The sequence below is a fragment of the Triturus cristatus genome, chromosome 3_1 (assembly GCF_964204655.1).
Source record: "Triturus cristatus chromosome 3_1, aTriCri1.1, whole genome shotgun sequence".
In the NCBI taxonomy this organism is placed as follows: domain Eukaryota; kingdom Metazoa; phylum Chordata; class Amphibia; order Caudata; family Salamandridae; genus Triturus; species Triturus cristatus.
This window is the reverse complement of record NC_140583.1, coordinates 212,313,719-212,339,615: the sequence shown is the minus strand read 5'-3', so window position 1 is coordinate 212,339,615 and position 25,897 is coordinate 212,313,719.

The window sequence follows — 25,897 nt, the reverse complement described above, 5'->3', positions numbered from 1 at the left end:
AGACGGTGACAAGTCGAAACCCAAGTCAACTCGGAGGGGTGCCTATGCACAGGCCAACAATATGGATCGGTATGCGCAGTTGAGGGGATCCCCCAGTGGCTTGCACAAATCGCCTGAGAGGGCTAAAGAGGTTTCGGGCCCATCGTCAGAATTGACCCTGCAGGACGTTAGGGGCGCCATTGAGGAGATGAAGGCTGCGGTGGGTCAGCGGTTTGATACCCTGGCGCATAAATTGGACGCGGTCCTTATTGATGTGAATTTGGTCAGGGCAGACCTGTCCAAAACCAACGATCGGGTCGACTCTTTGTCTCAAGCGGCGTCGAGTCTAACTGTGGATGTGGCAGCCCTGCAGACGGAGGTCCACCGGCTGCGGCTGGCCAGTGACCAGACGGATCGTCGACTTGAGGACTCTGAAAGCAGAGCTAGGCGGCATAACGTTCGCATCATCGGAGTGCCGGAAAGATCAAAGGAATCTGCCGCGGATCTATTTGTGGAGGATCTGGTGATCAATCATCTCGCGCCTAAGGGATTGAGCAAGTTCTTTGCGGTAGAGAGGGCCCACAGGATTCCGGGTGGTGCGCCCAAAGTGGGTGCTCCCCCGAGGCCTATAATTGCCCGACTTTTCAACTTTCGGGAAAGAGACGCTATCCTTCAGGCGTCGAGGGTGGCGGGGCCGCTGAAGTTTGAAAACTCTAATGTCAGCTTTTATCCGGATTTCACGCAAGCGGTCCAGAAACAGCGGCTGGGATTTTTGGGTGTGAAACGGCGCTTGAGGGACATGGAGTTGAAGTACGCGATGTTGTTCCCGGCGAGGCTGCGGGTTGAGTTCCAGGGTCGTTCCCACTTTTTTGACCGGCCGGAGGCAGTTGGAGACTGGTTGGATGCCCTGCCGCGGGGACAGGACCGAGACAGTCGGACGGCGGAAAACGAACGGGATGTGGTGGAGCGGGACTAGAACTTGGTTCAAGGCGATTGACTAGACTGGCGAGGATTGGTACCTTGGTGCAATTGTACTTTAATCTGGTGCATCATGCCCTTCAAGTGCCTGGGGGTTGTGGGGAGCTTATTGGAGTCCTTTCCTCCTTCTGGGGTTCTTTTTGTGGTATAGGTTAGGGCGACAGGCACACTGCAAGTTGGGGGGGCTGTTTGGGCTCAAGCAGGGGTGCAGGGAGGGGGGAGTTGTTGTTCTGGGATTGTGGGGGAGGGGGGGTTGTTGTTTTTTTGTTTTGCAAGGCAATGTGAAGTTTTCTGTTGTATTTTCCGGGTTGCGCTCTCCGGGATGTGTGTATCATGTGCGGGAGTGGGATGGGGGGTAAGGGATTGAGAATCCTTTCGTGGAATGTGAACGGTCTGGGGGACAGGATCAAGCGCGGGGTGGTGTTGCAGTTCTTGAAACGAACCTCGCCCGACATTGTTTTCCTGCAGGAGACACATTTGATTGGGAACTCCTTCCAGGCCCTAAATAGGCGGGGCTATCGCCTTGCCGCTCACTCTGGTTTCACTTCTGGCTCTAGGGGAGTGGGCATTCTGGTCAGGGCCTCTCTCCCACTGGAAGTGGACGAGGTGCTCCACGATGATAGGGGGCGATATGTGGCGCTGGTTGGGAGATGGGAGGGCAAGACTGTGTCGCTCGTGGCTGTGTATGTACCCCCGGGGTTACAAACGGCTACATTTGCTGATTTGGGGCGTTTGGTCCTGGGACTCCCTGGGGGGGGTTTTGGTGCTGGGTGGAGATTTTAATGCCGTTGTCTCCGGGTTGGAGGACCGCCACCCTCCCAGGGATCTCCCAAGGACTCAGGCCTGGTTGGGTGGCTTTTTGGACACTTTGGGACTTGTAGATTGCTGGAGATTGATGCATCCGGGACAGGCGCAATACACCTTTCACTCGGGGGCCCATGGGAGTCTCGAGACTTGACTATATGCTTATGCCGGCGACCCAAGCTGGAATGATTGGGGAGGTGCGTCACTTAGCCCGAGGTATTTCTGATCATTCCCCTGTATGGTTGCAGCTGAGGGTTGTCTCTGGGGCAGAGGGGAGAGTGGCACCCATTAACTCCTGGTATCTTCGTAACACTAAGATCCGCGCGGAGTTGGTCAAGTCCACTGATCACTACTTTACTGATAACGTGGGGTCGGTGTCGTCGGCCGTCTCCCTATGGGAGGCCTATAAAGTGGTGGTCAGGGGGCAGGCCTTGTCCCTTATCTCCCATACCAAGAAGTGCGAGAGAGCGGAGGTGGTCCACCTGGAAGCGGAAATAGCGGTAATGGAGGAGGACCTGGAGAGTGGGGTTACTGAGGAGAAATTGCATGTTCTTAGCCTCAAACTGTCAGATTACAGAGCGTTAGTCACGGAAGCTGCCAAAGAGATGAGTAGAGAGCAGCAAGGGCGGTTGTATGATGTGGGGGATAAGGCCGGAAAACTGATTGCTTGGCTGGATAGGAAGGAGAGAGCTAGCAGGGTGGTGCCCGTTGTGGAGAGGAGTGATGGAGTGCGTGTGACTGATCCGGTTGAGATCGTTGACTGCTTCGCGACGCATTTCCGCGGGGTATACTCTTCGGTCTCGGTGCGATCAGAGGAGGATTCCCACAGCCTGCTTAGAGACATTGCATTGCCAACCTTAGCGGAGGCGGACGCGGTGTTGGAGGCGAAGTTGTCGTCAGATGAGATCGCTTTGGCCATTCGTTCGATTGCTTCGGGCAAAGCGGTGGGTCCTAATGGTCTTCCCATCGAACTCTACAAGTTGCGTCCCGATAAGATAGCACCATATCTTCGAGACATGTTTCTGGCGGCGCGTGCGGTGGGCTTCCTCCCCCCTGATCAACGCCTCGCCAGCATAGTTGTGATACACAAAGAGGGGAAGCCGCGAGATCGCTGCGCCTCCTATAGGCCCATCTCGCTGTTGAATGCAGAACCCAAGATTCTGGCTAAAGTGTTGGCCAACCGACTGGTTCGGGTCGTGGGCGACTTGATTCATCAGGATCAATCCGGCTTTATACCCCATCGGAATACCGCTCTAAATCTGAGGCGGTTGCACGGCGTGCTTGCTAGAACGGAATTCATACGTGAGCCGGCCATCTTGGCGTCTTTGGATGCTACTATGGCATTCGACACTTTGGAGTGGCCGTATATTTGGGCCGTGTTGGCGAAATTTGGGTTTGGCCCGGAGTTTATTGGTTGGGTAAAATTACTCTACGCTGACCCACTGGCTCAGCTGGTGGTGAATGGTAGGGTGTCGGCTCCCTTCGCGCTGGGGAGAGGTACGCGGCAGGGGTGTCCGCTATCACCCCTTCTCTTTGTACTTTCTTTGGAGCCTCTCGCCGCCTGGTTGCGTTGGGAGCCGTCGTTGCGAGGCATTAGTTGGACGCCGGAATTTGAAGACCGTGTCTCCCTTTACGCGGATGATATCCTTCTGTATCTTACGTCTCCCCGGCAGTCGCTAATTGTAGTGGTGAATGTGCTGAATTCTTTTGGCTGCAACTCCGGCCTGGTCATCAACTGGGCCAAGTCGTGCGTCTACGTCCTCTCGGGGGATGCCCCCCTTCTGCCGCGGGGTTGCCCGGTTCAGATTGTTACCCTGGGGTTCAAATATTTGGGAATCTTTATCTCACTGGACCCCGCGGTTCGCTATGAGCAAAACCTTCTACCTCCCCTCCAACGATTGAAGGCCGACGTGGCGAGATGGCGACGACTTCCGCTCTCGCCGCTCGGACGGGCGGCGTTGTTTAAAATGATGTCGCCGCCTCGTTTCTTGTATGCCTTGCAAAATACTCTTGATGTCGTGCCGGCCCGTTATTTCCGGGAGGTGGAGGGTCTTCAGCGCCAACTGTTTTGGGACGGGCGGCCGCGGATTGCTCTCGCCAAGTTGACGCTCCCTTGGTATGATGGGGGGGGGGGGGGGGGGGGGGGGGTCGCCCTCCCCGATATTAAACAATACTATTGGGCGTCTCAGTTGGCGGCGGTAAACCACGGGATATATGGTCCTGCCTTAAACCCGGCCTTCGAGATGGATAAACACCTGCTTCCGGGTGGGGACTATAATAGGGCTCTGTACTCGGTGACCCAGGACATGCGGTTGACGGGACCCACGCGTGTGGCGGTACGGGTGTGGCACGCGGCGAATGCTGCGATGGGGTGGAGGGATCGCTTGACTCGGGCGACGCCGTTGTATGCTTCTGGGTGGTTGGGCTGTTTGTGGAGATCGAAAGGCTTTGAGAAATGGGATATGATCGGTATATGTAAGGTGGGTGATCTGTGGGCGAAGGGTGCTTTCAAAACGTTCGAAATGCTCAAAATTGAATATAAATTAAACGATAGAGAGTACTTCCGGTACGCTCAAGTCTACCATGCGCTTTGTTCGGTCTTTCCGGATGCTACTGCTATCCCCGAGTATTCCCCACTGGAGGACAGAGTGTTGGATGGCTATGTGCCCGACAGCACGATTTCCCTGATTTATAAGAAGCTCATTAACGATCGTGCGGACTTGCTGCTCCGTTTGAGGGAGGCGTGGACGGGCGATGGCCTGGAATTGGACGATGAGGACTGGGTATCGGCGGTGGCCTCCCCGAAAGAGGTGGCGATCCCGGCCCGCCTACGGTTTGTACAGCTGAAGATCCTCCATAGAGTGTATGTCACAGGGCCCGGTTTGCTGCGTATGGGTTATTCGCTGGATGGATTGTGCAAGCGTGGATGTGGCCTGCCGGGCACGTTCCTTCATATATTGTGGGAATGTTCGGAGGTTGTGCGATTCTGGAACGGTATCCACACCGTAATGGAGGGGGGTCACGCACGTGGCCCTGTTGCCAGAGGCTAGGAGGTGTTTGTTGAATGTCTGGGAACCGAATGATTGCAATGCGGCACAGACGCAGTGGGTGACCTTGGGGTACATGGTGGCTAAGCGTAACATTGCACAGCTATGGGGCTCCCCGAGGCCGCCCACGATTGAGGTATGGAAGGAGAATATGGACTGGTGTATGTTTAGGGAAAAGACGGCGTATGTGGCGAGAGGTAAGCCAGGGAAATGGACTAGGGTATGGGGTCCGTGGAATCTATATCGGGGACGTATCTGCACCCCGCCTCTGCCATTAGAGGTCAAAATGGCTCTGACCCCCTAGCCGCGCGTTCCGCGGGAGTGCTTGAGGTGTACGCCATGCTTTGTTTTCCCATGGCCCCCCTCTACAGCTTCCGGACAGGTACTGCTTTGGACATTATATTTTGTTCCCCGTCCCGGGAAGAGCACGCTGTTACTTTAGACTCTCATTGCCTTGAGTGTGTTTTACATATAATACAAAATGAAACTGTTGTTTTAAATTGCTCTTGGCCTATGGCCACGGCCTGTTATATTTGCTTACGAACTGCCGGGCGCCTTGCTTATGGTTCAACTGAGTGTGTGGCGCTACATTGCGGGCCCTCGGGCTCTATAGCGGCCGGCCCTGGTGGTTGTAGGCCCTTGTTTGTATTTTATTGTGTGCTAACGGTTTCGAATAAAAAAAAATTTAAAAAAAAAAAAGAAAGGGAGGAGGAGCCAAGATGGCGACCGAGACGGCAGCGTAGACTCCCGGCTCCGTGAACCTCCGCATCCCGCACGGATATCCTGCATGAGATCCTCAGCCTGCGCGATGCGATCGTGTTTGTGAATGAGAGTGGCAACCGATCGTGTGACTCCGAGGTTTCTGGCTGCGGTACCGCCGGAGAAATGTGCATTTGAAATTTGCGGCCCGTGCAGCCCTGGAGCCAGGACCTCGAGTAGACGCCTTGGCCGGGTGGCAAAACAAATCGATGAGCCCTGTTAAGCTCCTATGCCATATCCTACTCAACTTAATACTTCAAACAGTCGATGTATCATGGATAATCTCATCATGAAAGAACTACGCTTACCTCATCGTATTCAACACGGTCCTATATCTCGACCGCATATGATTATCTCGGCGTCTGCAACGAACCCCATCTTAGGATGGGAATAAGTAGTCCAATTAGATAACGGACTATGTAGTACTACTCTCATGTCTCCGATGAGCGCCATATTGGAACGGTTAACCTACAGCGTAAATCAAATTAGTAAATTGAGCTGAATTAGGCCCAGCTAAATTGGACAATATACAGACAAAGTAGTCTATATCTAATTACTTCTCATGGCAGTTGCTGGCTACCTGTACATGGGAATTAGCGCACCATATTAGGTTGGGATCATCGCGTCAACATGATAGTCTCTACGTGACGCGCCATCTTTCTTGGAGTTAAGACATTTGTAATGTTGATATCTGTGTACAGTGATATATTGAGTGCTCACTAGCAAAATTAGTGCTTGACGAATTATAAACCTAAACACACCATTTAAAGTGTTTATCTCATATGCGAGATATTAATCATTTGTTATCTATTGAGTAATTTGTTGATTCCAAAGAAAGGAAAGAAGAAAGAAAGGAAAGGACGAGTTACCAGAAACCAGAACCAAAGTAAAACCCCACCATAGCAGATTCCCTGTGAGGCAAGGTATACAGTAATGATTTGTTTTGCCATTACTCTACGGGTTAATTAATCACATTAACGATATTACATCGATATTAGGTTGTCTCTTGGCCGTTTGCTGGCGAGATTAACTTTTGCTTATTGATTATTGACGATAGCCTTTCCGAACTAGTGTCCGTGGCATTAGCGGACAAGTGAGTTAAAGTTCGGTTTCTTCCTTTACTTTAGGGTACATGACTGATTAATAGCGCGGACTACCACAGATCGCTACACTTGAAGACTTTGCAATAAGCCTACCGCCTGAAATTTACTGGTACGCTCTTTTTATATTTATAACTAGCGCTTAACATAGGACCTTATTTTGGACTGAATACTACTTATGTCGATAATCTCTCGTTTATTTATAGCAAGTGGATGCAACATTAGGCTTCTGGATTTAATAGTTAAAGCCCTTGATCATACCTAGTATTGGTGAGTTTAATTTACTTTTTGATTGAACATTGCAGTACTAACTAAGGTAGCAAGAATACACTTGGGTGTTTATTAATAATTCTTTTGCCTTTACTTAGGACACTAGTGGTTAGGATAGTGGCTGTCGTTTTCTTGAGGTTTATACAGCCTTTTGATTTTATTTTATCTCTGATATTCACATCTATTGGTTCTCTATTAGGTTCTTTCCTAATATAATTATTCCCCTTCTGGCGTTTCACTTCCTTTCCTATAATCACAGAATACAACCTTTACTTTTCGGTGAATACACAAACCATATGCTTTGCTCCGACCATCATTTGTACCTATTAGGTTAACTGGCACAATAAATTGTATTATCATTATTATAGTTTATCATGTTAGTATAGATGTATGAATGTTTTTCTGATTAGTAATATATACTAATGGATTATGGTTATCATATATAATTTTTTTTGCCTGCAGCCCTGATGAAGTCCATGACCTAACATAGTCAGGACGAAACACGTGTTGGCTGACAGGGGGCTTGCATCGAAGAAGCTCTGTCAAAGAATAAAGACAAGACTTGAACAATTGGAACTTATTTGAAATTTCTTTTGCTGTGCACTAGCACCATTACTTGGACTTTACTTTGAACCCTATTGCTCGGTTTCAAAAATTGTTGATGTTTAGGGTAGACTTGGTTTGCCTAGATTACGACATTGGTGGTTGTCGTATTGCTTACCTGTAGCAAGGGTTCTCATTTACTTAAGCACGAATACTACATTTCTCTGCGCATATTGTCCCTACCACTGTGGTTTATTTTCTGCCTTGGCCGGGTGGCAGTTCAACAACAGCGGCCTGTGGTGACTGGGTGGAGTCGGTCCACCGGAGCGGTGCCAACCTCGGCCTACATTTCGCCGTGGTCGTTCCTACCGCTAAGCGTAGCGGACCGAGTGGCTGCCCGGGGGTGCAATTCTCAGATTCTCCGGTGATTGCCCCCGCCTTTGACGGTGAGCTGCCCGGACGCCGTCCGTAACTCGCCCTGATTCCTGCGGGCAGCTCCCGGATTTTCGCGGGAGCTGGTCCGTGGTGGGGACGACTGTTGCCCGCGACCACGCAACGGAAAATTTTTGCCTGCCACCGGACCCTGTCTCCAGCGCCGTGGGCCTCGAGGCGCTTGTCCCTGGGTCCCGGCCCCCATACGGGTCGGGCCTACCCGGCGGCCATCTTGTTGCGATGAAGCCTACCATCCTGTCCACTGGGTCGCAGCAGGATTGGGAGTGTGTGACTTTTGGGAGTGTGGCGGAGCGATCGCAGAGAGCTGTGCTGGGGTACGGCGACCTCCTCGAGGCCCTCGGTGCCCTTCATTCCTCCTTGGTTCATGGCGCCGGGGTCTTGGGGAGTAAGCTCGATGGTGTGGCATCAGCGTTGGGACAGTGGCGGCCTGCCTGTCCTCAGGTACACAGGGACTTCCCACACTGCACACCGGAGGACAATGTCGCGGCCACCCCTGAGATTAGTGCACAGCTGGACACTCCGGACAGTATGCTACAGTGTGATCGGCTGGCTGTGGGTCTGATCTGTTCCGGAGGTATTGGACCTGAGTGGGAGGTGGTGGCCTCGTCCCGTGCACGGCCTCCGGCGACCCAGGGACAATTCAAGCAACAGTTGTCTACTTTGGCTGCTTCCGCCTTCCCGGACCTTGTGTGCAGTGCAGACTCTGGGGCAGCACTGGGAAGGCCGTCCCTCCATGATGTGGACTGTGTTGGTACTCAGACTTCCACCCCACCTGTGTGCGTCGCTTCCCGGTCGTTTTTGGACACTCCTTTACCTTGGAACATCGGACATGGCGCTGGGTCGAGGGGTAGGCATGGGCAGAATTGCAAAGAGTGGTCAAGGATAAGGCTGATCCTTCAGGGGTGGTCATCTAGTAGACGGGCGGGCTCAGGGGTTGCGTGCTCTCATGGCATAGCTATTAGCATAATAGGTGCATAATACTCCCCATCTTTCTTTGACATGGTCTATTTTGTGCTGCTTACTGTTTGCTTTGGGGAAAACTTAACGTGCGGGAGGGAGAAGCCGGGGGTATGTTTTGAAGGCCCTCCTCCAGTTTATTAACACTTTCTCTACCCCCCCGTCTGGTGGGGTTCTTTTCTTACTCCTTTTTTCCCTGTTTCTTCTATATTTCGGGTCTGGTTCCAGGGCGACAGGCACACTGCTGGGGGGGGGGGGGCCGTACTCATCTGCAGAGGTGCAGGGTGGGGGGGTGGGGGAGGGGATTCTTTAGTCTTTCATCTCCTTTTTCCATGGCCTCCTTTTTCTTCTCTGATTCTTCTTGTCTTTCTTTTCTGGGATCAGCGTGGTACACCTCCTTTGTTGTGAATCGTCGCCTTTTCATGTGTGCCACAATTTCCGGGGTGTTCTCTGGGCTTTAGGGCAGGGAACTGCAGGCGCAACTGCTCATGATATTCTTCCCCATCCTGAATTTCCTGTGTCTGCGCTATTGATCCAATAGATTGCTGTTTATTGCTTACGTCTATTAATCTGCCTACCTCTTATCGCTGTTGGAAATTGTTCGGCACCTGATCCTTCTGTCTTTTTCCATTATAAAATGAAAACCCTTTTTATCCTGGTGTCCTACCTGCGCTGTTCACTGGTCAGACTATATTAGCATGAAGATTCTGCTCCCCGAGGTGCTGCCTATGTTCACATTTGATCTTTGTTGCTCTGATTGCTTAGCGGCCGGCCCCGGGGGGTTGTAGGCCCATACTTGTTATTGATTGAAATGTCAATAAAGGTTTTTCAAAAAAAAAAAAAAAAGAAAGGAAAATAAACCAAAAAATTGAATATTAATTAATATATATATATACCACCTAAACAGATATCAAAGAAGGAGACGTGTGCTGCTCTTACTATCTTTTTGTTGGACCAAATAATGGAAGACCCGTCTGTAGATTTTACAGTTACAGGAGATTTTAGTATAAATCTACTAATACAACTTATACGGGATGATTTTATACAGTCTCAAAATCACCAATGGTTAATCCCAGAGCAAGTACTTGATCACTCAAAAAACGCTAAACAAAATGTTATTGGGAGGAACTTCATGATGGACATGGAAGCATTGGGTCTTAGAATGTTAAATGGTAGATTTGAGTCAGATATACCCCCAGCGTGGTCATTTCAGTCCCACCAGTATAAATTTAGAATAGACTATACTATGGTATCTGTAAATATCTTTGACAAAATTACCTCATATCAGTTAAAAGAGGTATTTGAAAGCGACCATAGTCAACAAATAGTACAAGTGAAATTGCTAGGCTCGAAACATCAAAATTACTTAACCATGCATGGTCAGATCTGCACGGCTAATTATAGAAAACTTATATGGAAAACAAATAATATGGACAGTACGAAGAAAAAGGCACAAGATCTAATTAAAAAATGTTTTAAAGATAGCACTGTATGGTCAGTAATTAAACAATGGGAAAATTTTACACAAAAAATAGTTGCACCGTATAATACCTCTCTTCATGTTAAAAAAAATCACACGGTTCAAAGGGAAAAAAATGATACTTTTATCAATTTCCCATACACAGTAAAAAAGATCAGACAGACCCGTAATAGACTTAGGAAACAGCTAAATAATTACCATACTAATGAAGGTATACAAACAAAACTAAAAGATGCCAACAATAAATTGAGGAAATTAATCTGGAATAAAAAAGACAAAGTTAACCAGGAATTGTGGGCAAAAATCTTCTATGCCAGTAATCAAGCGAACTCAAGGAAGTTTTGGAAAGTGATTAATGGATTAACTAGGCCAAATAAATCTGTAGTCACATCCTACTTAAGTGAAGATGAATGGTCCATATATCTTATAAAAATCCTAAACCCTAATATAGAAGTGAATATTGAGGAAGCCAAACAAATTATTAAAGAAAACAAACACTTGATGACAGATAAGATCGATGTAGAATGTGACTCAGAATTTTATATTACAGAAACCCAAGTCGCAAAATTAATAAAGAACCAAAAAAATGGAGCACCGGGATCCAATGGTATCCCGTTTGCTCTTTATAAGGAAGAACCAGATTACTGGGCTATATATTTGACAAAGGTATTTAATTGTGTCATACGAATGGGGCTGGTTCCAAAATCATGGAGAGGTTCTTTAATATCTCCAATTCAAAAAAAAGGAAATTGGCAACTACCGGAGAATTACCGCCTGATTACCCTTCAAGACACTGATGCAAAATTGTTTGCAGGGCTTTTACTATCCAGTTTGACAGACTGGGTAAAGAATAAAGGGATATTGCCACCGAACCAAACCGGGTTTATCAAAGGTTTAGGAACCTCCACAAATATATTGATTTTATCTGTATCAATGGATAAGGCACTTTTAGTCAAACAGCCTTTGTATTTTTGTTTTGTTGACTTCAAATCGGCCTTTGATTGTGTGAATAGGCATCATCTGTGGAAAAAACTCAAAGAGCAAGGCATTCCAAACTTATTATTGAGAATGATACAACTACTGTACACTGATACTTGGATCAGGGTAAGAATTGGTGACGGGCAAACTTTAAACAACAAGATACCTACGACGGGAGATCTAAAACATGGGTGCGTTCTTGCACCACTGCTATTTAATCTATTTTTAGCGGATCTTTCAACTGCATTGAATGAGGTAAATGCACATCCGCCTAGATTAGCAGAGAAACAAATATCTAATCTCCTGTACGCGGATGATGTTATTCTTATAAGTCATACCAAAGTTGGGTTGCAAAGGTTAATAGACTGTATATCAGTGTATGCAAAACAAAATGATGTGGTGATAAATGAAACAAAGACCAAAGTAATGGTAGTTACGAAAAATATAAGGCTTAAAAAAATATATACTTGGAAGCTGGACGGAACGAGATTAGAACAAGTTGATTCCTACCGGTATCTTGGAGTTATATTTAACGATAGTGGAAATTTTCTTCCACAAGAAAAAGAAATTACAAGAAAAGCAAATACTATGATTGCTGCATTTAGGATAATTCAGAAAACAATAACTGATTTATCTTATCGCCCCTTACTAAAGATCATTTCAGCAAAGCTATTACCTACACTGACATATGGCTCTGAGGTATTAAATGGGAAAGACGCAGAGATTATTAACAATGCAATCTCAAAAACGTATAACATTTTATTTTGCCTGCCAAAAAATGCTTCGCAAGCACAGGTGAGGCTGGAATTTGGCATAAATAACCAGCTACTTGCAAGAAAAGGACAAGCTCTTAAAGTCTGAATAAAAAACGACCAAGAAAATCAAATGTCCCAGCTATTATGGCAAGAAGTCAAACATAATAAGAACCTACAGGCTTGGTCTTACCTAAATAAAGCAAAAGAAGAATTTGGTGTAATATCGATCTGGGAGAATACGATTACCCAAGAAAGCTTTAAAAGAAAAAAACAAAAACGTATTAATCATTTGTCTCTGGTAAAAGACAAGGACATACTTGTGAAAAGAAAACATGCATGGCCAATCATAAATGGATTTATCAAAAGACAAGTTCAAGAATATTTAGAAATACCATGGTCACCGAAAAACAAGAAAATCTTTATCAGAGCACGCTTTGGGTTACTGCCGGGTTTATGTCATGTACCCATATGGAAAAAGACAGAAGACAACCCCTGCTGGTGGTGAAACTTACAACTAAAGTACAGTGCTTAAGGCGCTGCTCTGTCACGTGTTGGCGAGTTCTGGGCACCTCTGGACTCGCGTTTTTACTCTTTATTTGAGCAGCGAAGAGTTCGGAAAAACCTGTCTTAATAGAAAATGTTGTTGTTGAGGCACAGTCAGGGGCGAAGGGTTGTGGACATTATTTTGACAAAGATGGACCAGAGGCAATTTGAAAGATACTTGGCACCTGGGCAAACAAGCATTTGCAATGCAATAGGACTCACATTAGTTAAATGCAGAACTATTAGCTTTGCAAATGGAAAAGTAATACGGCGGTCCAAAAACGTTTTAAAAAACTTTATTTTTTATTTAATAACTGTTGTAGTAATGGTGGCACGCCACGCGGCATGCCACCATTGTTACAAAAGTGAAAACATCGGAAAAAAAGTTGTTTGCCCGCTGTATTACTTTTACATTTGCAAAGCCAATAGCTCTGCATTTAACTAATGCGAGACCAATTGCATTGCAAATGCTTGTTTTAAATTATTTTATATGTATGACTTCAAGAATAAAGACCCAGTGGCTTCAATGAAATTGAGAAAACATATTTCTGATTGTTAATTGGGATTTTAGAGTTATAGTCGGTTCTGTAAAATAATCGCAGTTTGCTGCAAAATTTTCCTTGAACATGTTTAAACTCGACTCGTTGGAGTTTGGAGGAGTTAGATTTGTTAGTCCCACTCCAATCTAAACAGCAGGGATAGAACAGGACTTTGGAAGGGTTAGATTTATAGCTCCCACTCTAAATTAAACAACACCAGGTAAAGTATTGCACTTCAGATGGGTTTGATTTCCTATTCCCAAATCTAGTCTAAGCAATAGTAGGAAATTGTTAGAATTCAGAAAGAAAGACCATTCCAAAACAGAATCACCTTTTATTAAAATATTTAAATACCGAACAACATAAAGTAATTAAAATATATTTAAACAAAAAAATATTTACTCCATAAATTTGAAAAACATATAATTTTTAGTACAAAAACACAAAATAAATGTACACATTTAATTTAGATAAAAATTAACTAACATTAAAAACAATTATTTATAATTTATAATTTGCTTAACATCCCTCCCTATTTCCTTATAAACCTAATAACCTAATACTAAATTATATTCTACTAATTAACTTATATATATATAGTACAATTTGAAATAGCAAATATATATTTTAAAAATAGTAAAATGTATACCAATAATACTGACACCTAAAATTAATATACTTACGTACATAAACATAATTACTTAAAAATAATTATTACAGCTATATTAAAGTAAACTATATTAATTACAATGATATCCTTAATAACAATATTGCATACAAATAACCTGTTCTTCTTTCGATATTCTGTTCCACAATATTTTTATAGTGATGCTATACTTTACACAATGTTTTTATCAGATGATTTTATTGAATCAATATTTGTGTCATTCAACATATTTACTATGTGCCCATATTGAGCCAATATCTCTGCATTTAACTAATGCGAGACCAATTGGATTGCAAATGCTTGTTTTAAATTATTTTATATGTATGACTTCAATAATAAAGACCCAGTGGCTTCACTTCGAACCAAAGCTCTTATGGCACAAAGCAAATGAAGCAAATCATCACGACCCTCCCCAGAAGATATCTTTTGTCTCTTCCATCGATCTATCCATTCATCCTTTCATCCTAATATTTACCTGCTGATGTCCCCCATTTAACCTTTACATTCTATTGTCTATTCAGTCTTTCATCCATCATTCAGTTTTTCCCTTTCAGCCCTTTATACCATCCACCCTTTCATCCATCCTCCCTCCCTTTCATTCATCCATCCAAACATTTCACTTATCCACCCATCATATGCCCTTTTATACAATCATCCACCCTCTTTCACCCATCCATCCATTCACTCATCCATCCATTCACTCATCCACCCATTCATTCACTCATCCATCGATTCATCCATCTATACATCCACCCTTGCTCACTTATCCATCCACTCACTCACCACCGACCCTCCCTACTACATTATTTATGAACCATTGTCGCCGAGCAGTTATGTACACACAAAGTGCCACCCATTTTCTTTAAAATACCTCCTGAGAGTGTCTCGAATCTCTCTCTCTCACACTTTTTTCTTACAAAAAACAGGCATACAAATGCAGGCAAACACACAAACATAAGCAGACACACAAAAGACTCTGGTATGTTAAAAGCCATGTTATAGTCTTCACCGTGGCTTTTTTAATTGCCACTGCCTGGGGACTGCAATGATTCCTGTGTTTTTCGCAAATGCAGTGGATAGTGTGAATGTGGTTGACAGCACAGGGACTGAATGGACCCCATAGCTGCCAAGGTTTCAGATTGCTATGTGTGACATTTTCATATTTTCATTGCAATTATGAGTGACATTTCAACGACTATGAGTGACACTTTCTCGCTAGCAAAATTAAGCAATGAAGACGAAGGAATCATATAAATATCAGAAATGACAGCCATTTGAGTATAGCTGCTAATGTTTCCGATTGCTTATGTGTGACAATTTCATAGATTCAGTGGATTTACGACAGTCAGGCAACAACTTGATGTACAACACTTAGAGTGGCACTTTCTTGCGACCAAAATCATGGAATGAAGTCAATGGAAATAGACAAATATCAGAAATCACACTCATTTGAGCAACAAGGAAGTTAAACTCTGCAGCAGGTGCTTTTGAAGCTATTATTTAATTTCTAAAAAAATCAGCACCCTCCACCCCAACCTCAGCTTCAGGTGCGGCCAAACCACATGAAACAAAAATAGCAACTCACTGAGCTATCCACATACAATACAGTACAATACAATATGCTTTTTTGAAGGAGGCATATTAACCCTCTATGCTACTTAATTGTAAAAGTGAAATCTGTCAGTACAGAAAACTCTGACCTCTCTCCAGTGGGAACAATAATCACATGACCTCTGACTTAGCAAGTCTAACTGTGCTGGGAAAAGAAAGGCTGCTGCTTCATAGTGTCACTGTCAAGCAGGGATGTTAAACACTTTGAACTACTAATAAATCATCAAAACTGCTAGTTCAGACGAAACGTAGCGCATTTTCAGCTCAGACAGACAACTCTAGTGTGCCCATTTGCAAGGCCTTATACGGTGCTGGAGCCCCCTAATCATTTTCGTAACAAACATTTTAAATGTCAGCAGCAGGACATTATTAAATTAATATATGATTCACCTGAATCTCTTTATAGCTGTCAGAACGATCCACCGAGAAGAGCTGCTGGCGCGGCACCGACAGGATCGCTCGCCTGTCTCTTCTCCAGAGAGTCAGGAAGGTAGGTGCCTCAGAGCAGAAAGCATAAGTGCTCCAGGGGCCTCTTCGATCGCATTGTCTGGGCATTAACCCTCCGATCGAGAGAAAGTATGGGAAGTGTGAGAATCCGCCGCCCTTGCCCCTGATAACATTTCTCTGTTTAAAATATTACCCTGCACTGACTTTTCACTACCTGAAGTGCTGCGCTTTGAAAATCACACGCGCACACTAGCAGGTAAAATGAATCTCGACCATGCTCTGTCAAGCACAGCGCGATAGAGAGCACCGGAGATTATTCAAACGAGCCCTGCTGAATAGCTCAGCTGGGGCTCAGATCGGGGCTACAGAAGCGGCGCCTTGCCTGTCGGGGACACGTCCCACTCCTGCTCACCAGCACAGCTAATGAGCGTACCTTTTCATGAGTACCGGTACTCTCTACGGCAGTAGAGAAGTGCCGGTACTCAGAGCGATAAATTTAAGAAGTGCCGGTACTCAGTACCGGTGAGTACCGGCCCATTTAAAGTACTGGCCGCCATATTGGCCTCTCAGCCTTGCAAGGTGTAATATCCTCATATACCAGCAAGGCCCTGTGCCTGGCATATCTGACGCTCCCCTGTAACTTCAAGAGCACAAACGCCGATTGCGTCCCCCTGCGCCTTCCCTCTGCATCAGTAGGATGTGCGGGGCCTGCGCAGCAGCACTTAGGGATGGTGACTGCCATTATGAGCATCCGGCCACCCCCCTGCATATATCTGGATGAATGGGTTGTAATAACCAGGATCTGAGTACAACAGCTGAATAAATCAAAGCTTACATCACAGAAAGCAGAGATAACATATTTAATAGCAATCAGCATAGAACCCCATGCAGTGCTTGGAAGGCTGTGCTCTGCCCTACAAGGCTAAAAGGTGTGAATTTTATATACGAGGTTAAACAAAGAAAACCAAAGAGTACATATGCACACCTTAATTGGTATCTTGAGGAAAGGCATTTTGCTTGCATGCACTCCCATAGCATCTGCAAGAGGCAGAACTCGGGAGGGCTGGAGGGAGGTCAGTAAGGATAACACAGTCCAAGTCAAAACTGCATTTTACATTCATACTGGAGAAAGGAGAGGGTAAGTAGTGAGGAGTGAAGTCTGGCACATCCTGCCATTGGAGACTCTTCTTGTGAAACACCATTGAGACGCAGGATGAGTCGAAAGCACAATACATGACTGTACAACTAATACAGAATACAGTGATATGCAAAATATAGCATGAAATCGGCATGAAAACATACAAAAGGCTACACTGTCAAGGGACATTCTCAACTCCAGACTGTGGATTTTATCACTGGGGATAACTGTACTAAAACGAGTCATTTTGTGACCTCGCCTGAAGTATTGACTTCTGCTCAGTTAGATCCACGTTTTGTACAACACATTAACAGATCTTATGGACTGCAAAAAATAATAACGGCTGCTGCACTGGCTATTTGTGGAAGAGGTTCAACATCACTCTGGGTGTACTGTCCAGTATTCCACTACATGTCATCAGCAGACTGATGGTCAGACTGAATACCCGAATCAGGTACTTCAATAAATCCATGTTGTTTTGCACCTCCTATGCCAGGAGACTGGTTCATTCCACGTTCCTTGTGTGAAACTGAATACCATAAGGGCCATTCTTCCATTTGTAAGTCCCCATTTCTCTCTAACCGTGGACTACATTCAATTTGATACCCTCGCAGATACCTTAAGAATGTACCCCAGTCCCTCAACTAGTGAAATGACCCATCACCTCAGTGACATTCAAGAGCATGCAACCGCACAGCTGCAAGAACCCATAGAACAAACAATACAAGACACATGCTGACAATAGGAGAACTGAAACCCCCTCTTATTGTCTATAAGAGAAGATTTGACGTTCAACTAAACACATTACATTCCCGGATCATGGTAAAACCGAGATACATAGGACTGTTTCCTATTTCCCAAGTGATTAACCCAGTATCCGTGAAATTAGTTTTGCCTAATCACTTGAAAATAATCCTGTTTTTTATATATCCCCCATAAAACCTAGCTTCCTAGCCATCAGGCTGTTAATTCTCCTCCCGTAGACGAGCTTATAAGAGTAAGAGGTACAAAATATCTTGGGGCATAGCTACACAGAAATGGCGCAGTGCTGCGCCATGGCAAATTTTTCTGTATCATTTAAAAAACACTGGGATGTGGGTATTTGAATTAATATGGCACACCTCTACGTTTTCCCTTGCGCTGGCGCTAAAAATATCTACCGAGTGCCAGCACAGACACCCTTATGCCATAGTGCAAGGGTGCCTGTGTTGCAGGGAATGAGTGTTTATGTGCAGGAAGGTGTCTCTTCCTGCACATAAACAATCAACAATAGCAATTTGCTACTTCTATGTGTGCTGCAAAATGCACTGGACCGGAGGAGAAAAACGTACACACGGCTGGACCGCTGGAATCAGGAGCGCGACGCTGCCCTTGTGCATTACAAAGGGCACATTTCTAGCCTGTTACTTCTACACACTAAGTTAGAAGTTTACAAACACCCACTTTCTATGAGACTTATTAGTCCCGGATAAATGTTCCTTGTCGGCTGACCTGAGAAGAGGACGTGACATAAACGAGAACGCTAAGGAACATTTGCCCAATACTGGAGGCTGGATTTATCGTCTCTCGGGTCCACTTTGATTGGATGTGGATGGTCAGAAACTGAATCAATAGATATCGGCAACTGTGCTTATCAGGATCCCCTTTTGGGACTACCTTTTAACTTATCGCTTTGGGTTGAACATTCATAAAAGAGTCCTCAATCATACAAACACAAGCCTTGAAGAAGTTACGTTTGTAACGAAACATGTGTCGGCTGCCATCTTCATACACCAATTAAGAAGGTTCAAGAATGAGACCTCTACGTGTTGAATTATAAACAGTATCACAGGATATGAAATTATTTCTGTCACTGGTCTATTTGTACACTGTATATTTGAACATCACTTCTAGTATGAAACACTGTCCATAAGAAATAAATAGGAGTTCTTCTTTTGCAAAATTGACTTTCTCAAGTTGTCTTTTTCCTGTGAGTTGCTATACTGAATTTGGATCAGGAGTTATGTTTTACCTTACATGAATGCAAATATGGAATTTAAGAGTGCCGGGGTACAACTAGTGGGTATCTTCTACTTAGGAGTGGATAACCGGGCTAGTGTGACTTTGTCCAAGTTGCAGTTTAAATCAGCCCCAAATCGTATTCGAGCTCAGTCTTCTTTAGTCTCTTATCACTCTTGAGTGGAATCAGTTCTCATAGGGCGGCGTGGTCTCCTACTGAGTTGCAACGCACAGACCACCACCCCAAACGTCTTTCCTGCCTTGGGCACTGGATCCGCATTCAGTTATGTAGCTGTCCCAAATCCTCCGGTATGGAACATGAGGCGACATTCCTAATGCAGTGTGGTCCTGACCGAACCAATAGTAAGTGTCCCACACCTCAGAATCCGGCAGTGGGCCCACGCTAGGATTGACAGGTCCTCAATCAAGACCCCAAAAGGGCTTGGCGACACTTGGAAGATGTAGCACCACATTGCTGATCATGAGTACAGTTGGGGTAGCCTAGTGATACTCAAAGTAAGACCCGGAGGACACTTGAGGCCCCTCTCGACCGTCACCTGCGCCCTCTGGGGGTACAACAGCACTGAGCTGCTGTTTACTTGAGAGAGCTCTTACACTCAGAAAGATGTTAAATAAACGGGCAAACATTTATTTAAATGTTAGATTAAGTAAAAGCAAAGAAGCACCACTTAGCCATAGGACCATTATTTATTTTTAAATACATCTAGCAACAAGCGTGTAAAATTGGATAAAGTCTCCTCAAAATTCAAAAAAGTGTATTTCATTAAAATGCAGAAGCATTTTATCTCGATACATCAGATTACATCACAGCATTCTTCAGTATTTTTAAAAGTGATAGTTTAAAAAATTACCTAGAAACATTCACGTCTCCTACCAACCGGACATTAGTGAACTAAGAGGCAATTCAGTTGTCACGTGGACCCAACCCTCTGGATGGCCTGGGTTATTATACATGGAAACAGTGCAATGTTTTCTACAGTGCACATCCTGAATTAATGTATTTTAGGGAGCTCTTATATGGTTGTTAGGGCAAAATATCAGATTGACAATATCGGGAGGCAGAAATATCGGAAAATAAATACTGTGATATACAAATATTGTGATACACAAATATTGTTGACAAGAATATCGTTTTTTAGGTAAGTAATATTCTTTTAAACAATATCAATGTTTTTAATATCATTTTCAATAATATAGTGGTAAAAAACATTGTTTCTTAATTATTTGAACGTGTTTTAGTTGATATATTAATTTTATGTCTTACTATTGTTGATAGAAAGGTTATTTTTTTTTAATATAGCTTGCATTTTAAGTGATTTAGAATTAGTTGATTTTTTTCATAGTAATTTATAGTGTTGTAACAGTTTGTTGGGTTTATAGTGGGATAGGGTGGAAAGTTAATGAGATAATATTTATTATGAATTATTTATTAACTCTTATTTCATTATATGATTGATATTTATCATGTAAATTATGTATTTGATTTACTTTCATTATATGTTATTTTCAGGCTGTTAGGTTTGTAGAGGTATAGTGAGGGAAGTAAATTAAGTAATAATGAATTAACAATTAATTATTATTTGTTAATTAAGTTTAAAGATGCAATTTATGGAATGCTTATTTATTTTCCCTATATTCTAATCACGAGGTGCTAGGTTTGTGAGATCTAGGATGTGAATTTAAGTAATAATTAATTAATAATATAATAATAATTTTAAATTAATTATTTAATGCAATTTTAATTATGTTACATGGAACACTAATTTATTGTACTAATATTTTAGTTGCAGGATGCTAGGTTTGTAGGGGTATAGGGTGAGAAGGTTTTTAATTAATGATGAAGTTATTATTAATTATTATTTGTAAATTAATTATTTAGTTGAATTTTAAGTATGTCAATTATGAAATATTTAACTGTTTTAATTATATTTTAGTTGTGGTCTGCTAGGTTTGTAGAGGACTAGGCTGGAAAGGTCATAAAAAGGTCTGCAATCAACCTCCTTACCCATATGAAGTCGGGGATACCGCCCACTGCTCCTGGTAACAACTCACGGCGTGAGCCCCCCATGGCGTTTGAGTTTGATGGTAGGGGTAGCAAGGTCTAAATGCAAAGAGATATGTGCACATGCAAAGCTCGCAAGCCGCTGCAGCTTCCGCTTACCTGTCCGTCGTTACCCCGGGCGTCCTTCCTAGTTGCTCCGGGTCGGTAAACGAACAGCCGTGAGTGCGGCATTTATGCTAGTGAGAAAGTGGCCTCACCTGTAGGAAGCCGTGGGGGGCAGGCAAGTTGGCGCGTCAAGTGACGTAAGGGAAGATCGTCTATTCCGCTACGTCAATACAGGGGCGTCGGATGCAAGTACCATTGGATATGAAGGTCCGGTCCAGAAGTGTTGGAATGATGTTTAAGCAGCGTCCCGAAGACGCGAATACTCAGTGAGATGTTACTGTTGTCACATTCAAGTTCAGTATAAGTGTGCTCGGCTACCCATCATAAACGTTGAAAGCAGTTTAACGTAATGTGCTCGCGGTGGTACAGCGCTAAATGCACGCTAAAGGTACCGCATCTACCAAACGTAAATCACAATAATTTGCCAGATGTATATATTGCAGTACAATACACTTGTATTAGGACAACGTGAAATGTACACTATGAATGCCACTTTCATAAAGCTTCGAACAAGGTAAAAGCCAAGACCAACTCCGTCACTGAACAAAGATCAAGTGACAGCGAGTGGTCTGATAGTTCTGAATCATGCCAGTGTGGATCAATGTTATAGGACATGGTGACTCTGTTTAGTGGTGTAAAGAATGTCACAAAAATACAGTAGTGCATTGGTGGAAGGTCACAGTATTATGGATGTATGTGTGCACGGTTCTATCGCACCAAAGTCCAAGGAATGGCATCGTTGAGCCCAACCACGTCACTGTGTAACTTAAACACCAAACGTTGTTCTTTTTTAAACAGAGAGTTGGACACGTCAGTGACATGCGATGGAATGTACGGTTGCTCGAGAATGGTCCAAAAAACCTCTTCAGGTCTATGATTAGACTCCAGAAAGTGATTGGTCAAGCGAGTAGATTGTTTCCTGCACCTGATGGTGCTTTTATGTTCCATGATTCTCAGCTTGATCTTTCTAGTCGTCATGCCGACGTATTTTTTCTGGCATGGGCATGTAATTAAATAAATCACCTTCTCGCTGTTACAATTGGTGTGTTTGGTTTGTCTCCACGGTTTTGCAGTTCCAATATTGATTTCCTTTGTGTGTTTGGTGTGCGGACACACTGCACAGCCACCACAGGGATAATGTCCCTGTACAAGCGGCATGTTCCTAAGGGTATTCAGTAAAGGAGTCACTTCATTCATAGGTCATGTGTAAACTAATGTGTCACGCAAATTGGCACCTCTCTTAAATGAGAATAAAGGAAGGGATAATTTATCTTGCCCTATGTTTAAAATGCGCCACTGTTTTCGCACATTCTTTTGAAACTGATTGGATTGGGTGCTAAAGGTGTTAACACAGGTCAATCGCTCAAGTGGAGCTTTGAATACGGATGGTTCCAGCAAAGCTTCGCGATTGATGTTTGCAGCTCGTTTGTAGGATTGTCGTATAAGCCTCTGAGGGTATTTCCTAACCCGGAGGTTGCGGCACAATGTACCAGCATGTTTCCTGAAGTTCTCATTGGTTGAACAATTTCTTCTCAGCCTCAGGAACTGTCCAAAGGGCAAGCCTGCCCACAGTGCCTTCGGATGGAAGCTATCGTACGCAAGAAGAGAGTTTCTAGACATAGGTTTAGTATAGAGTTCGCTTTCAAGGACCCTGTCTGATGGAAAGATCCGAAGATCTAAAAACGGCAAACTCATTTTACTGGATTCCATTGTAAAGTTGAGAAAGTTGTTCTGGGTATTCAGCCAGACATGGAAGGCATTTAATGTCGTGGTATCACCTCTCCAAATGACGAAAATATCGTCAATATAGCGTTTCCACTCGATGATGTGGTCGCGGAATGGATTGTCTGTATTGAGTACACAGTTTTGTTCAAACAGATGTACATACAGATTGGCCAGGCTGGGGACGAAGACACTGCCCATTGAAGTATCGGAAATTTGGAGATAGATCCGGTCCTCAAACTTAAAGACATTTTCTGTCATAGCCAGCCTGGCACAATCCATGATGAAAGGAACTGGTGTACTCAAAACCTCAGGGCTGCCATCCAGCAAAGCTCTGATAACTTCAAGTGTCTCTGCCTGGGGTATACAAGTGTAGAGGAATTCCACGTCACAACTGACTAGGAAATCCGTCCTGATGTTGAAATTGATTCCAGGGAGGATTTGTAAGACATCTTTGGTGTCTTGAAGGTAAGTGGGCATGGTCTTTACTAAAGGTCTTAAGAAAAAGTCCAAAAAGAGCTAGAAAGTGGTTCAAGGAATGAACCCAGTCCCGAAATGATGGGTCTCCCGGGGAGGGGGGAGAGGGGGCGTTGTTCTTTGTGCACTTTTGGTAACACATAAAAATATGGTATCACCGGATGGGTGGTTACCAAATAGTCTGCCTCATGGGTGGAAATCCATACCTCATGTCTCGCTTCTTCCACTAGCTCAATGATCTCTTTCTTGAGTCTCGCTGTGGGATCCGTGCCAAGCAATCTATAAGATCGCTCATCAGTGAGTTGTCTTAAACACTCGGCCCGGTAATCCGTAGTGTTTAAAATGACAATGTTTCCTAATTTGCCACGCGGACAGCCGCTTGTATTGCGCTATGCTCTGATGTGTTTTTAAAACTTGAAACTTACCTAAAATCCTGATTGTAACCGCATTTTAACCCACGGCATTAGCCTAAATTCACTCACTCGTCGTCTGTCTTCCTGTCACTCCCCTCCCCAGGCCCCCAGCCAAGCGGCCGCAAGGAGGAGGAGAAAGAGGGTGGGGCTTAGCTACTAATGCTCGCAGCAGCGCGGGAGCGGGGAATTGTTTCCTAATTTGCCGCGTGGACTGCCGCTTGTATTGCGCTATGCTCTGATGTGTTTTTAAAACTTGAAACTTACCTAAAATCCTGATTGTAACCGCATTTTAACCCACGGCATTAGCCTAAATTCACTCACTCATCGTCTGTCTTCCTGTCACTCCCCTCCCCAGGCCCCCAGCCAATCGGCCGCAAGGAGGAGGAGAAAGAGGGCGGGGCTTAGCTACTAATGCTCGCAGAAGCGCGGGAGCGGGGAATTGTTTCCTAATTTGCCGCGCGGACTGCCGCTTGTATTGCGCTATGCTCTGATGTGTTTTTAAAACTTGAAACTTACCTAAAATCCTGTTTGTAACCGCATTTTAACCCACAGCATTAGCCTAAATTCACTCACTCGTCGTCTGTCTTTCTGTCACTCCCCTCCCGAGGCCCCCAGCCAATCGGCCGCAAGGAGGAGGAGAAAGAGGGCGGGGCTTAGCTACTAATGCTCGCAGCAGCGCGGGAGCGGGGAATTGTTTCCTAATTTGCCGCGTGGACTGCCGCTTGTATTGCGCTATGCTCTGATGTGTTTTTAATACTTGAAACTTACCTATAATCCTGATTGTAACCGCATTTTAACCCACGCCATTAGCCTAAATTCACTCACTCGTCGTCTGTCTTCCTGTCACTCCCCTCCCCAGGCCCCCAGCCAATCGGCCGCAAGGAGGAGGAGAAAGAGGGCGGGGCTTAGCTACAAATGCTCGCAGCAGCGCGGGAGCGCAGCGGACGCGCGCAATGGGCACGCCAAAGGCAAGCCCGTGTGCGCCCAGCCGGGACCAGCGACCGAAAACCATGGCCAAATCATTACTTATTCCTCCAAAACACTGCGCTCGCTAGCTAGCCGCGGCTCCCCCCTCAACTTGTCTATTCAAAACCGTCTTAGGGAACACAGCATATACTCTGAACCCCATCACCATGTCATTCCCCTTACCCCAGGCCCTCACTACCCTATCACTATTACTCCCAAAACCACATCGCAGCCCGCTCTACGTATACTCTATCTTAACACCCGTTCGCTGGTCAAACACCAACTGGATATCTTTCTGTTACTCAGTCTTGAGAAACCAGATATTCTTCTGATCACTGAGACCTAGCTTACCCAGGATTCCGCACCTGACATTCTAGCAGCACTGCCCTCGGAATATGACATATTAGCTGCAAACCGACCTCAGGGCAAAAATGGTGGTGGAGGTGCCGCCATCATCCACAAGGATCATGTCTTCAATGCTCTTACCCCTCTGGTCCTCCCAGAGGTGGAGAACTTAGTTATCAAATTAGACGCCATTACTGGCTCTATCATCTTTGTGTTATTGTACCGACCCCCCCATGCCATGCCCACTTTCCCGTCAGCCCTTAGCGAACAAATGGCTAACTTGTTCACTAATTATGCTAGCATTATGCTCATAGGCGACTTCAACTACTGGTTCAATGATGCCCGGGGTGGGCCACATGCTGCGGAACTGTCGGAATTACTCGCCAACCTGAATTTTATTCAACACGTTTCTTCTCCCACCCATGCTAAAGGACACATTTTGGACCAAATATGGTCCTCTAATCTTACCCTATCGGCGCTCACTGTCTCACCCTGTATATGGTCTGACCATTACCTAATTAATTTCACGATTACTACCATTACTAAAACTAAGATTCCCTCAATAGGCGGAGGTATGTCCAGAAAATGGAGTTCCGTTGACAAATTAGGCTTCTTTGACTCCTTAGCAATGTCTACACCCCCCTTTAACTCAGACGTTAACATCATGGACACCGCGATCTCAGACTGGCTATTAAAGGCCTGTGACTCTCATGCCCCTCTCACCAAATTCACACGGTCTC